The sequence below is a fragment of the Microcaecilia unicolor genome, chromosome 11, assembly GCF_901765095.1.
Source record: "Microcaecilia unicolor chromosome 11, aMicUni1.1, whole genome shotgun sequence".
Lineage (NCBI taxonomy): Eukaryota > Metazoa > Chordata > Amphibia > Gymnophiona > Siphonopidae > Microcaecilia > Microcaecilia unicolor.
This window is the reverse complement of record NC_044041.1, coordinates 22,387,921-22,400,598: the sequence shown is the minus strand read 5'-3', so window position 1 is coordinate 22,400,598 and position 12,678 is coordinate 22,387,921. Positions and strand designations below refer to the sequence as shown.

General features: G+C 46.1%; 1 protein-coding gene across 3 annotated transcripts in view; it reads right to left on the bottom strand.

Moving 5' to 3' along the window:
• The window catches only part of TPST2 (tyrosylprotein sulfotransferase 2), a 142,071-nt gene extending 131,687 nt beyond the window's left edge, over positions 1-10,384 (bottom strand). For 2 of the 3 annotated variants that reach the window (XM_030219204.1, XM_030219203.1), the window contains exon 1: positions 10,305-10,384. The gene's annotated coding sequence lies outside the window, so the exon portion shown is untranslated. The remainder of the gene's footprint in view (positions 1-10,304) is intronic. The other variant, XM_030219205.1, reaches the window with a different exon arrangement.
• Between the last annotated feature and the right edge of the window lie 2,294 nt (positions 10,385-12,678).

Below are 12,678 nucleotides of genomic sequence, written 5' to 3'. Positions count from 1 at the left end.
TAGAGGAGAGGGGTGATATGAGTATATTGGTCTAGGCGGAAGATAAGACGTGCAGCGGAGTTCTGAACGGATTGAAGGGGGGATACATGGTTAAGTGGGAGGCCAGTGAGGAGTAGGTTGCAGTAGTCAAGGCGAGAGGTGACGAGAGAGTGGATGAGAGTTCGGGTGGTGTGCTCAGAGAGGAAAGGGCGAATTTTGCTGATGTTACAAAGCCCTTTGTATGTCTAAGTGCTTTGAAAATGAGCCTCTTAATGTCATAACTGGACAAATAAACATAACTGAAGGGGGAAAAAATAAAGCAGGTGTGTCATACGGGCTCAGACTAAAAGTCCACTAAGCCCAGAAAGGATGCTCGATGGTGGCTAATCCAGGTCACAAGTACCCCACCAGAATCCCAAGTGGGTCCTATTCCTTATTGCTTGCACCCATAGGTATATGATATCCAGTGCATTTTGTCTAGCAAAAAAAGGTGCCGGTACTCAAATGCCAGGCCACCCTTCAGGGGTGGAGTGATCATTGAGGGACCCACCCTACAATAGCCAGGACCCCTGCAACCAGTCACAGAATCCATGACAAGGCGGAACTTGTATGTAGAACCTGAGCTCTTTCATTAAAATACGAGAACCGTGAGTCAAGTTTAGCAGGCAGTGGAAAAGGTGCCGGTACTCAGTACCCACCAAGTACCCCCTCAAAAAAAGCCCTGATGATTATCTGTCCTCACAGCTACATTGTACCTGATCATTTATAGACTTTTCTTCCAGAAAAACATTTGTCTAAAACCAACTATGCTAACTGCCTTGACCACATCTTCTGGCAACAAATTACAGAGCTTAATCATATGCGAAGTAAAACCTGTTTTTCCATGTGCTACCTATTAATTTGATGGTGTACCCCTTCGTCAGTCCTATCTGAAAGGGTAAACAATCATTCCCTATTTATCCATTCAGGACTATCTCTTCTCCCTTCTCCAAGCTGAAGAGTCCTAAGATATATAGGGAAGCTGTTCCATCCCCTTTAACATGTTGGTTTCTCATCTCTTTATTTTTTTCTAGTTCTGCTCTGTCTTTTTTTGTTATGAGTACTGTATGCAGTTGTGGTCGCCTCAAGGTGCGGTTACACCATAAATCAAAACTGCGGCATTACATTTTCTGCTTTAGCCTTCTTTCCTTTTTGACTAGTCTAGTGGTTAGGGTGGTGGACTTTGGTCCTGAGGAACTGAGTTCGATTCCCGACACAGGCAGCTCCTTGTGACTCTGGGCAAGTCACTTAACCCTCCATTGCCCCATGTAAGCCGCATTGAGCCTGCCATGAGTGGGAAAGCGCAGGGTACAAATGTAACAAAAATAAAATAGATACTATTGGACATTCTACATGGAATGTTGCTACTATTGGAGATTCTACATAGAATGTTGCTACTATTGGAGATTCTACATGGAATGTTGCTATTCCACTAGCAACATTCCATGTAGAAGGCTGCGCAGGCTTCTGTTTCTGTGAGTCTGACGTCCTGCACGTATGTGCAGGACGTCAGACTCGCAGAAGCAGAAGCCTGCGCGGCCACATTGCTGATCTGCAAGGGCCAACTTCTACATGGAATGTTGCTAGTGGAATAGCAACATTCCATGTAGAATCTCAAATAGTAGCAACAGTGGAGGAGTGGTCTAGTGGTTAGGGTGGTGGACTTTGGTCTTGGGAAACTGAGGAACTGAGTTCAATTCCCGGCACAGGCAGCTCCTTGTGACTCTGGGCAAGTCACTTAACCCTCCATTGCCCCATGTAAGCCACATTGAGCCTGCCATGAGTGGGAAAGTGCGGGGTACAAATATAACAAAAATAAAATAAAAATAACAGTTCTTAACATTGAATTTGCTTTTCTGATCATCAGTGCACACACTGAGCTGAGAATTTTGATGTAATGACTATAATTACTACTACTACTTAACATTTCTAGAGCGCTACTAGGGTTACGCAGCGCTGTACAGATTAACATAAATTGAGATAAAGGACAGTCCCTGCTCCAAGGAGCTTACAATCTAAAGGGCGAAATGTCAAGTAGGGGCAGCCCAGGTTTCCTGATATGAGGGGTGATATGAGTGTACCGGTTCAGGCGGAAGATAAGACGTGCAGCAGAGTTTTGAATTTATTTTTTTGTTACATTTGTACCCCGCGCTTTCCCACTCATGGCAGGCTCAATGCGGCAGGCAATGGAGGGTTAAGTGACCTGCCCAGAGTCACAAGGAGCTGCCTGTGCCGGGAATCGAACTCAGTTCCTCAGGACCAAGGTCCACCACCCTAACCACTAGGCCACTCTGGGAGGCCAGTGAGGAGTAGGTTGCAGTAGTCAAGGCGAGAGGTAATGAGAGAATGGATGAGAGTTCGGGTGGTGTGCTCAGACAGGAAGGGACGAATTTTGCTGATGTTATAGAGGAAGAAGCGACAGGTCTTGGCTATCTGCTGGATATGCGCAGAGAAGGAGAGGGAGGAGTCGAAGATGACCCCGAGGTTGCGGGCAGTTGAGATGGGGAGGATGAGGGTGTTATCAACAGAGATAGAGAGTGGAGGGAGAGGACAAGTGGGTTTGGGAGGGAAGACAATAAGCTCGGTCTTGGCCATGTTCAGTTTCAAGTGGCGGTTGGACATCCAGGTTGCAATGTCGGCTAAGCAGGCCGATACTTTAGCCTGGGTTTCTGCAGTGATGTCTGGTGTGGAGAGATAAAGCTGGGTGTCATCGGCATAAATATGATATTGGAACCCATGGGAGGAGATTAGGGAACCCAGGGAGGAGGAGGTGTAGATTGAGAAAAGAAGGGGTCCAAGGACAGATCCTTGAGGAACTCCAACAGACAGTGGGATGGGGGTGGAGGATGAACCCTGAGAATGTACTCTGAAGGTACGGTGGGAGAGATAAGAGGAGAACCAGGAGAGGACAGATCCTTTTCCTTGATGGTGACTCCTGATAAGGACCCCAACGTTTAAATACCTATGTGGTATTAGTAGGTGAGCCTTTTTCAAATGAAGGAAAACTCTGGAACGAGAGGGCATAGGATGAAGTTAAGAGGTTATAGGTTCAGGAGTACTCTAAGGAAGTACTTTTTCGCAGAAAGGGTGGTGGCCGCATGGAACGGCCTCCTGGTGCAGAAGACAAGGACTGTGTCTGAATTTAAGAAAGCGAGGGGCAGACATGTGGGATGCCCCATCTTACATGTCAGACCTTATAGGTCTACCAGAGAGAAACAACAAACGTTCATCACGTACTTTCTTAAACCTCCATTATCCCAACTGCAGAGGACTTAAATTCAAAGCAACACGTGCATCTAGCTTTTCATACATCTGTACACAACTATGGAATGAATTACCAACCACTATAAGAAAAACACGAGACCTAATGACCTTCCGGAAACTACTACTACTACTTAACATTTCTAGAGCGCTACTAGGGTTACGCAGCACTGTACAGTTTAACAAAGGAGGACAGTCCCTGCTCGAAGGAGCTTACAAGCAGTAGTCAAGGCGAGAGGTAATGAGAGAGAGTGGACGAGAGTTCGGGTGGTGTGCTCAGAGAAGAAAGGGCGAATTTTGCTAATGTTATAGAGGAAGAAGCGACAGGTCTTGGCTATCTGCTGGATATGCGCCGAGAAGGAGAAGGAGGAGTCGAAGATGACTCCGAGGTTGCGGGCAGATGAAACTACTGAAGACTTACTTGTTTAAAAAAAAGCGTACAAAACGGATCCCTCATAACAATCTGACTCCTAAACTACACCAGACCCAAGTTACATTGGAACTCTTAATTTGCCTATTTTTATTACACCCTAATTACTGATAATTACACCATGTCCTGATATCATTATGTTATGTTGTTACCCATTCATCCACGTCTTACTCAACATAATTCTCGTGTGCACTTTAATAGCAATATTTCTGAACTTTTTCTCCATTAATATGATTGCCACAGTATTCCTATACACCTCATCTGTTGTATATACTCTGATTTTCTATTCCATCAATATGATTGTAGTTTTACATTATAAGCCACATTGAGCCTGCAAATAGGTGGGGAAATGTGGGATATAATTGCAGCGATAATAATACTAATATTGGTGGGGGCGGAATTGCAGGAGAGTCAATACAGGATAACACACAGGGAATACACGGCACAAACACAAGCAGCAAGGGCAGGGTGGACACCCGACGCTCAATGTCCTAAATGTAACAGGGGACGGAATACCTTTATGCATGCATTTTGGAACTGTGATAGAATGAAAATATTTTGGAAGGCGGTGCATAAATATTTTGAAAGCGTTACTGATCGAAGAACAATCCCATCGTGGAGAGGGGGTACTTTTAAACAGAAGGGCAGCTTATGGGATCTCCGATAGGAATTTGGAACTATTATTATGCAAAGCACATGCTGTGGGAAAGAAATGTATACTCAGGCACTGGATGCAGGAGGAATAAATTTCATGAGCTGATGTTATGGGAGGCCAGGGAAGCTCAGGATTCTCCAAAGAAAAGAAAGCGGTTTGTTTCTGCTTGGAATAAATATTTGCAAAGTATTTCCCATAAAGCGAGAAGTGCAGTGTTAAATACATTTTCTACACATTAAGAAGGAGAAGGAAGAGTCATGAGGGAGAGGGAGTCTCAGGGTATCTTTGAGGCTCATTTTCAAAGCACTTGGCCTCCCAAAGTTCCATAGAAACCTATGGAACTTAGCCTCCCAAAGTGCTTTGAAAATATGCCTCTTTGTGGGGGGGGGGGGGGGGGGGGGGAGTTTGGACAAGGAATACAATAGACAGAGAGGATAATTTTTTTATTTTATTGCATTTGTATCCCACATTTTCCCACCTATTTGCGGGCTCAGTGTGGCTTACAATACATTGTGAATGATGGAAATCCAATGTGTTACAGTACAATTATGGGTTACATTATGAGGAGTTATGGGAAGACAAAGTCAAGTCAAAACAACATTTGGAGCATAGAAACTATGGAATTATGGAATGTTACAATGGGGAAAAGAGAGGGCGACAGAACAAAAGCACGAAAACCTTAAGGTATGGCAATTTTATATGTGGGTGGAGTATTCGGGGTAAGAGAATTTAGAAGAAAGTGTATTGATGTATTTCTGTTAGTGTGTATGGTATATAGAGCTTTAAGAAGCACCAGTAAGGCAGTGAACCTTTACCAACACATTAAATATAGGAAAATGAAGAGGTTGGCTAGGACTAGACCATGAACGGATTACGAATGAGCATGGAGTATTTAAAAAGACAGGAGGGGGAGGGGATGAGTGGGAGGGGAGGGGGGAATAATAGTAACAAGGGGTTCAATCACGGAATTACGGTTTGAGCTTAATGTAACATGCTATTATTTCTTTCAGTGTATATGGCAAAAGTGAAGGTAGTAAGGGGGGAGGGGGATAAGAGAGTAACATAGTAACATAGTAGATGACGGCAGAAAAAGACCTGCACGGTCCATCCAGTCTGCCCAAAAAGATAACTCATATTTGCTGCTTTTTGTGTATACCCTACTTTGATTTGTACCTGTGCTCTTCAGGGCACAGACCGTATAAGTCTGCCCAGCACTATCCCCGCCTCCCAACCACCAGCCCCTCCTCCCACCACCGGCTCTGGCACAGACCGTATAAGTCTGCCCAGCACTATCCCCGCCTCCCAACCACCAGCCCCTCCTCCCACCACCGGCTCTGACACAGACCGTATAAGTCTGCCCAGCACTATCCCCGCCTCCCAACCACCAGCCCCTCCTCCCAACCACCGGCTCTGGCATAGACCGTTTAAGTCTGCCCAGCACTATCCTCACCTCCCAACCACCAGCCCTGCCTCCCAACCACCGGCTCTGGCACAGACCGTACAAGTCTGTCCAGCACTATCCCCGCCTCCCAACCACCAGCCCTGCCTCAGACCGTACAAGTCTGTCCAGCACTATCCTCACCTCCCAACCACCAGCCCTGCCTCCCAACCACCGGCTCTGGCACAGACCGTACAAGTCTGTCCAGCACTATCCCCGCCTCCCAACCACCGGCTCTGGCACAGACCGTATAAGTCTGCCCAGCACTATCCTCACCTCCCAACCACCAGCCCTGCCTCCCAACCACCGGCTCTGGCACAGACCGTATAAGTCTGCCCAGCACTATCCCCGCCTCCCAACCACCGGCTCTGGCACAGACCGTACAAGTCTGCCCAGCACTATCCCCGCCTCCCAACCACCAGCCCCGCCTCCCGATATTGACTAAGCTCCTGAGGATCCATTCCTTCGGCACAGGATTCCTTTATGCTTATCCCATGCATGTTTGAATTCCGTTACCGTTTTCATTTCCACCACCTCCCGCGGGAGGGCATTCCAAGCATCCACTACTCTCTCCGTGAAAAAATACTTCCTGACATTTTTCTTGAGTCTGCCCCCCTTCAATCTCATTTCATGTCCTCTCGTTCTACCGCCTTCCCATCTCCGGAAAAGGTTCGTTTGCGGATTAATACCTTTCAAATATTTGAACGTCTGTATCATATCACCCCTGAGGGTACTGTTATAAAACAAAAACAGATGATACCAGCTTAAGATTAATGTACGCAAGAACGATACCTTTACAATTTGTTGTGTATGTACTCTAATGGATGTGTTACCAGGTGGAATCATCAATAAAAATGTTGACACATAATAATAATATCGGTTGCCGAGGATGGGCAGACCAGATGGGCTATTTGGCCCTTATCTGCCGTCATGTTTCTATAGTTGAAATTTAATGTGGACAAGTGCAAAGCGAGGCATATAGGGAAAACTTAATCCCATCTGCCAGTCCCCCCTGTCTTTCGTCGGCCTCTTGCAATGCCTCTCAATCCACTTGTGATAAGAAATTTAGTCTACTGTACAGTACACTAAAAAGAAAGCTGTGGAAAAAGGAGGCAATTTTTGACAGTGTGGTGCATCTATCAAGCGCCGCTGCACATTCACATCGGATTTACTACTGTGCTTCACAGAAGCTGAGAAAGAAAAGATTGACTCTATTTGCACTTCAGATTCACCACACAGCCTCAGTTTTGGAAAAGAAACATCTCCTAAGCTGTCTATAGGAGTTGAGAAGATTGATCTTTGATTGATAAGGCAATGAACGAATGACTGCACGGTACAAAGCCACATTAAGAATTTGCTCATAAGAAACAGATTGGAAGTGCAAGGTGTTAGTACATTGCAGAGAATTTGCTAAAGGCTAATCTGTCCAGGATAATACATACAGTACTGTGGAGGAGGGGACAAGGCTTCAGTTTGTTCAAAACATAACAGTTAAGAATGGTCTTACATACAGTGCCTGCCAAAAAGAATAACCTGGGTAAAACACTATAGAAATTATTATTGTATATAACCAGCTCAAAGCTAACTTCCTTAAAGGAAAATGAGAGTCAAATCAATGAACTAGGGAAAATGGCGTTAGCCCAAAATTAACCTCCATGATCTGACGTTTGCTACAGCCACGAAATGACAACCCTGCAGTGCAAATCAAAACTATACTGTATAAAAAAAACACACACACAAAGTTAAGGATCTATTGGGGAGGGGGGGGGAGGACCTTGCGAGACTGGGAGAATGGGCGTGCAAGTGGCAGATGAAGTTCAATGTTGACAAGTGCAAAGTGATGCATGTGGGTAAGAGGAACCCGAATTATAGCTACGTCTTGCAAGGTTCCGCGTTAGGAGTTACGGATCAAGAAAGGGATCTGGGTGTCGTCGTCGATGATACGCTGAAACCTTCTGCTCAGTGTGCTGCTGCGGCTAGGAAAGCGAATAGAATGTTGGGTGTTATTAGGAAGGGTATGGAGTCCAGGTGTGCGGATGTTATAATGCCGTTGTATCGCTCCATGGTGCGACCGCACCTGGAGTATTGTGTTCAGTACTGGTCTCCGTATCTCAAAAAAGATATAGTAGAATTGGAAAAGGTACAGCGAAGGGCGACGAAAATGATAGTGGGGATGGGACGACTTTCCTATGAAGAGAGGCTGAGAAGGCTAGGGCTTTTCAGCTTGGAGAAGAGACGGCTGAGGGGAGATATGATAGAAGTGTATAAAATGATGAGTGGAATGGATCGGGTGGATGTGAAGCGACTGTTCACGCTATCCAAAAATACTAGGACTAGAGGGCATGAGTTGAAGCTACAGTGTGGTAAATTTAAAACGAATCGGAGAAAAGTTTTCTTCACCCAACGTGTAATTAGACTCTGGAATTCGTTGCCGGAGAACGTGGTACGGGCGGTTACCTTGACGGAGTTTAAAAAGGGGTTAGATAGATTCCTAAAGGACAAGTCCATAGACCGCTATTAAATGGACTTGGAAAAATTCCGCATTTTTAGGTATAACTTGTCTGGAATGTTTTTACGTTTGGGGAGCGTGCCAGGTGCCCTTGACCTGGATTGGCCACTGTCGGTGACAGGATGCTGGGCTAGATGGACCTTTGGTCTTTCCCAGTATGGCACTACTTATGTACTTATGTACTAAGACGTGAAAGAAGAGTCTTGTCCACTAAATTCATCCATAGTAACATAGTAGATGACGGCATAAAAAGACCTGCACGGTCCATCCAGTCTGCCTTAAGTGAAAATGAGCTCACACGGAAGTGCGGGGAGCAACTTAAAAGCAACTGAACCAAGGAACGAATTAGCCATTAGGAAAAAAAAAAAAAAGTGGTCAGAATTAATGGATTTTCCTGTTTCTGCATCCCTATAAAATGCAGTTAGTGCCGGGCAGTCACTGTTACTTTTACCCACCATCAGCACAGAGAAAGTTATAATATAAAACTACTGAATTAACGAACAATGAAAACCATATTTTATTCTATGCACTCTTTACAATAAAAAGCAGCCAGCGCGTAAACCCGGGCGAGTTTATCCTCTGCGCGTTCTGAATCAGGCAATGCCCAAATTCTATGAGCATCTCTAATCCCAACTAACATACCTGTAGCACGAAATCCTAACAGAAATGCCAAGAGCTGTGATCTCATAGAACACTCTCCTTTCATTCCGTAAAAGGCTTCACACGGTAACCAAAAAAGGCAAGGGCAGGCTTCTACATTACTAGTGCTTATCTCTTCTATAGCGCTGCATATGCCTTGTAGCGCTATAGAAGAGATAAGCACTAGTAAAGTAGAAGCCTGCCCTTGCAGATCACAGAAACAGAAGCCTGCGCGGCTGCGTTGCTGATCTGCAAGGGCAGGCTTCTACATGGAATGTTGCTAATGGAGGAGTAGCCTAGTGGTTAGTGCAGTGGAACATGGGATGTTGTTACTATTTGAGATTCTGGAATGTTGCTACTGCTTGAGATTCTACATGGAATGTTGCTACTATTGGAGATTCTGTTGCTACTATTTGAGATTCTATATGGAATGTTGCTATTACTTGATATTCTACATGGAATGTTGCTACTATTTGAGATTCTACATGGAATGTTGCTATTCCACTAGCAACGTTCCATATTTAGATTGTGAACTCTTTGAGCAGGGACTGTCTTTTCGTGTATGGTGTACAGCGCTGCATATGCCTTGTAGCGCTATAGAAGAGATAAGCACTAGTAATGTAGAAGCCTGCCCTTGCAGATCACAGAAACAGAAGCCTGCGCGGCCGCGTTGCTGATCTGCAAGGGCAGGCTTCTAGATGGAATGTTGCTAGTGGAGCAGTAGCCTAGTGGTTAGTGCAGTGGAACATGGGATGTTGTTACTATTTGAGATTCTGGAATGTTGCTACTGCTTGAGATTCTACATGGAATGTTGCTACTATTGGAGATTCTGTTGCTAGTATTTGAGATTCTACATGGAATGTTGCTACTATTTGAGATTCTACATGGAATGTTGCTATTCCACTAGCAACGTTCCATATTTAGATTGTGAACTCTTTGAGCAGGGACTGTCTTTTCGTGTATGGTGTACTGCGCTGCGTATGCTTTGTAGCGCTATAGAAATGACAAATAGTAGTAGAAACATCCGAGTGGGGGTCGGGGGATCGTTACCGAGCACACTGTCACTGATCTAGCGTATGCACGGAAGGAACCAGGCAAAGGACGGATCCCGCGGATCCAATCTCGTCTTCAAGCGAGATACAGTACGAAACGGAAAACAGCGAGGCTGCTCCAAACGTATCGAGATAGAACTTCCTAAGCGCACAGCACGAGAGGGGATTTGAAAGCCTGACATGTCCCTCCTCGAATAATGTTTCCGTTTTAGGCATGAAGCTCACTCGTGTCCTCCTCCTCCTCCCCTCCTTTCCCGGTCTGACATTCCTCCCTGGTACTCAGTCTCCCTCCCCTGTCCTACCTTCGAGCTCGTCTTCGCCGTCCCCGACGACAACGGTTCACACATCCATCGACTGCTCAGAGCTTTTAGTCAGGGTGTCCCGCCCCCTCGATGACGCGCCGTTTTCCTTCCGTCGCGTCCCGCCCCCCTGGAACGTAACTTCCTTCTCTCCGCGCGTCGTGCGAGGGGGCTGGGCCTGGCGTTGGCGGGAGGTGGCGTGGGGGCGGGGACGGGGGGTGAGTGAGAGTGACGGAGAGTGGCAAAATGCTTCTCTCTCGGCGCGCTTAAGAATCGGACGGCTTCGACCTTGTTCAGGTGTCGTGAAGCTGTCAAATCCGGGTTTTTTCTTTTTTTTTTTTTTTTTTTTTTTTAACATTTATTTCTTTATTTCAAACAATTAAACAAGAACAATCTTGTCATGAAATACAGCCATGAAAATTGTTTTCCCCAAAAAAGGGTTAAAACAACCTTATTAACAAACAAAATTATTTACACAGTAGATAGTAGATGACGGCAGAAAAAAACCTGCCCGGTCCGTCCAGTCTGCCCAAGAAGATAAATTCATATGTGCTACTTTTTTATTTGTACTGTCCTCTTCAGTGCACAGACTGTATAAGTCTGGCCAGCCCTATCCAGCCAGGGTTGCCAGGTGGAAAATTTTTTTCCCACCCAAATGAGCCCAAAACCCGCCCAAAGTCAAACCCCGCCCCTGACACCCCACCCCCACCGTCATCAACCCCGCCCCCACCGTCATCGGCCCCCGCCTCTTCCGTCAACGCCCCCGCCTCCCCTTCATCAGCCCGCCCAGAACGTCACTAACCCCACCCAAAACGCCACTAGCCCCGCCTCCCGCGGCCCGAAAAAACCGCAAAAAAACCCGCGAAAGACCCCAAAACAAGCCCAAAAAACCGCAACCCACTGCGGGCAAAAATTTCCCGCGGCGGGTCGCAGAAAACCGCCCAATTGGGCAGGAAAACCGCCCACCTGGCACCACTGATCCCCGCCTCCCAACTACCAGTTCCGCCTCCCACCACCAGCTCTGGCACAGACTGTATAAGTCTGCCCAGCACTATCCTTGCCTCCCAACTACCAGTCCCGCCTCCAACCACCAGCTCTGGCACAGACCGTATAAGTCTGGCCAGCCCTATCCCCGCCTCCCAACCACCAACCCCACCTCCCACCACCAGCTCTGGCACAGACTGTATAAGTCTGCCCAGCACTATCCTCGCCTCCCAACTACCAGTCCCGCCTCCCACCACCAGCTCTGGCACAGACTGTATAAGTCTGGCCAGCCCTATCCCCGCCTCCCAATGCCCAACCCCGCCTCCCACCACCAGCTCTGGCACAGACCGTATAAGTCTGCCCAGCACTATCCTCCCCTCCCAACCACCAGCCCCGCCTCCCAACCACCGGCTCTGGCACAGACCGTATGCCCAGCACTATCCTCACCTCCCAACCACCAGCCCCGCCTCCCAACCACCAGCTCTGGCACAGACCGTATAAGTCTGCCCAGCACTATCCCCGCCTCCCAACCACCAGCCCCGCCTCCCAACCTTGACTAAGCTCCTGAGGATCCATTCCTTCGGCACAGGATTCCTTTATGCTTATCCCACGCATGTTTGAATTCCGCTTCCTTAGACCACAGTACAATGGGGGTAAATGAATAGAGAAGTTTACATTCCATATAAAAAAAACATTTTTTTCTTAAATAAACAAAGCTGCATACCTCCCTAAAATATTTTAAAGATGTTATTTCAGTTGTCTGGTTTTTTTCTTTTTAATATTTTATTGGAGTATAATTGAAAATACAAACATACATAGTTTCAGGTACAATTTGCATACCGTGAAAATCTATATTCAGAGCATAGGAAGAAAACAGTAGAAAATAAACAACATTCAAATATCATAAAGCACTTTAAAGAGACTCCCAGTGACCAATCACCAGGTCCTCTGTTAGGGTTCTGAAACCATTTCTCAGAAAACCCACCTGTTGAGTTTTCAGAATATCCACAAGATCCCAAGGAACATCTGTGGGAAAAGCAGGATTTAATCCCTGGCTTCCCTGGATCTCAGCGAACTGATCCAACCACTAGGCTACTCCTCCACTGCATGTTAACTACCAATTCACGCCATTACATTTTGCATTAACGATTCGAAACATCAGATGTACTCATTCATAAGAAACTTTCAAAATCTAGATCACACTGCTTTAAAAAGCTTATGAATCCACTAAATTAATATCAAAAAGAGATCAGATCACCTAAAAATTGTTATACTCCTGGATGTCTGAATAAAGGAAATCCATTGAACATAGTAACATAGTAGATGACGGCAGAAAAAGACCTGCACGGTCCATCCAGTCTGCCCAACAAGATAAACTCATATGTGCTACTTT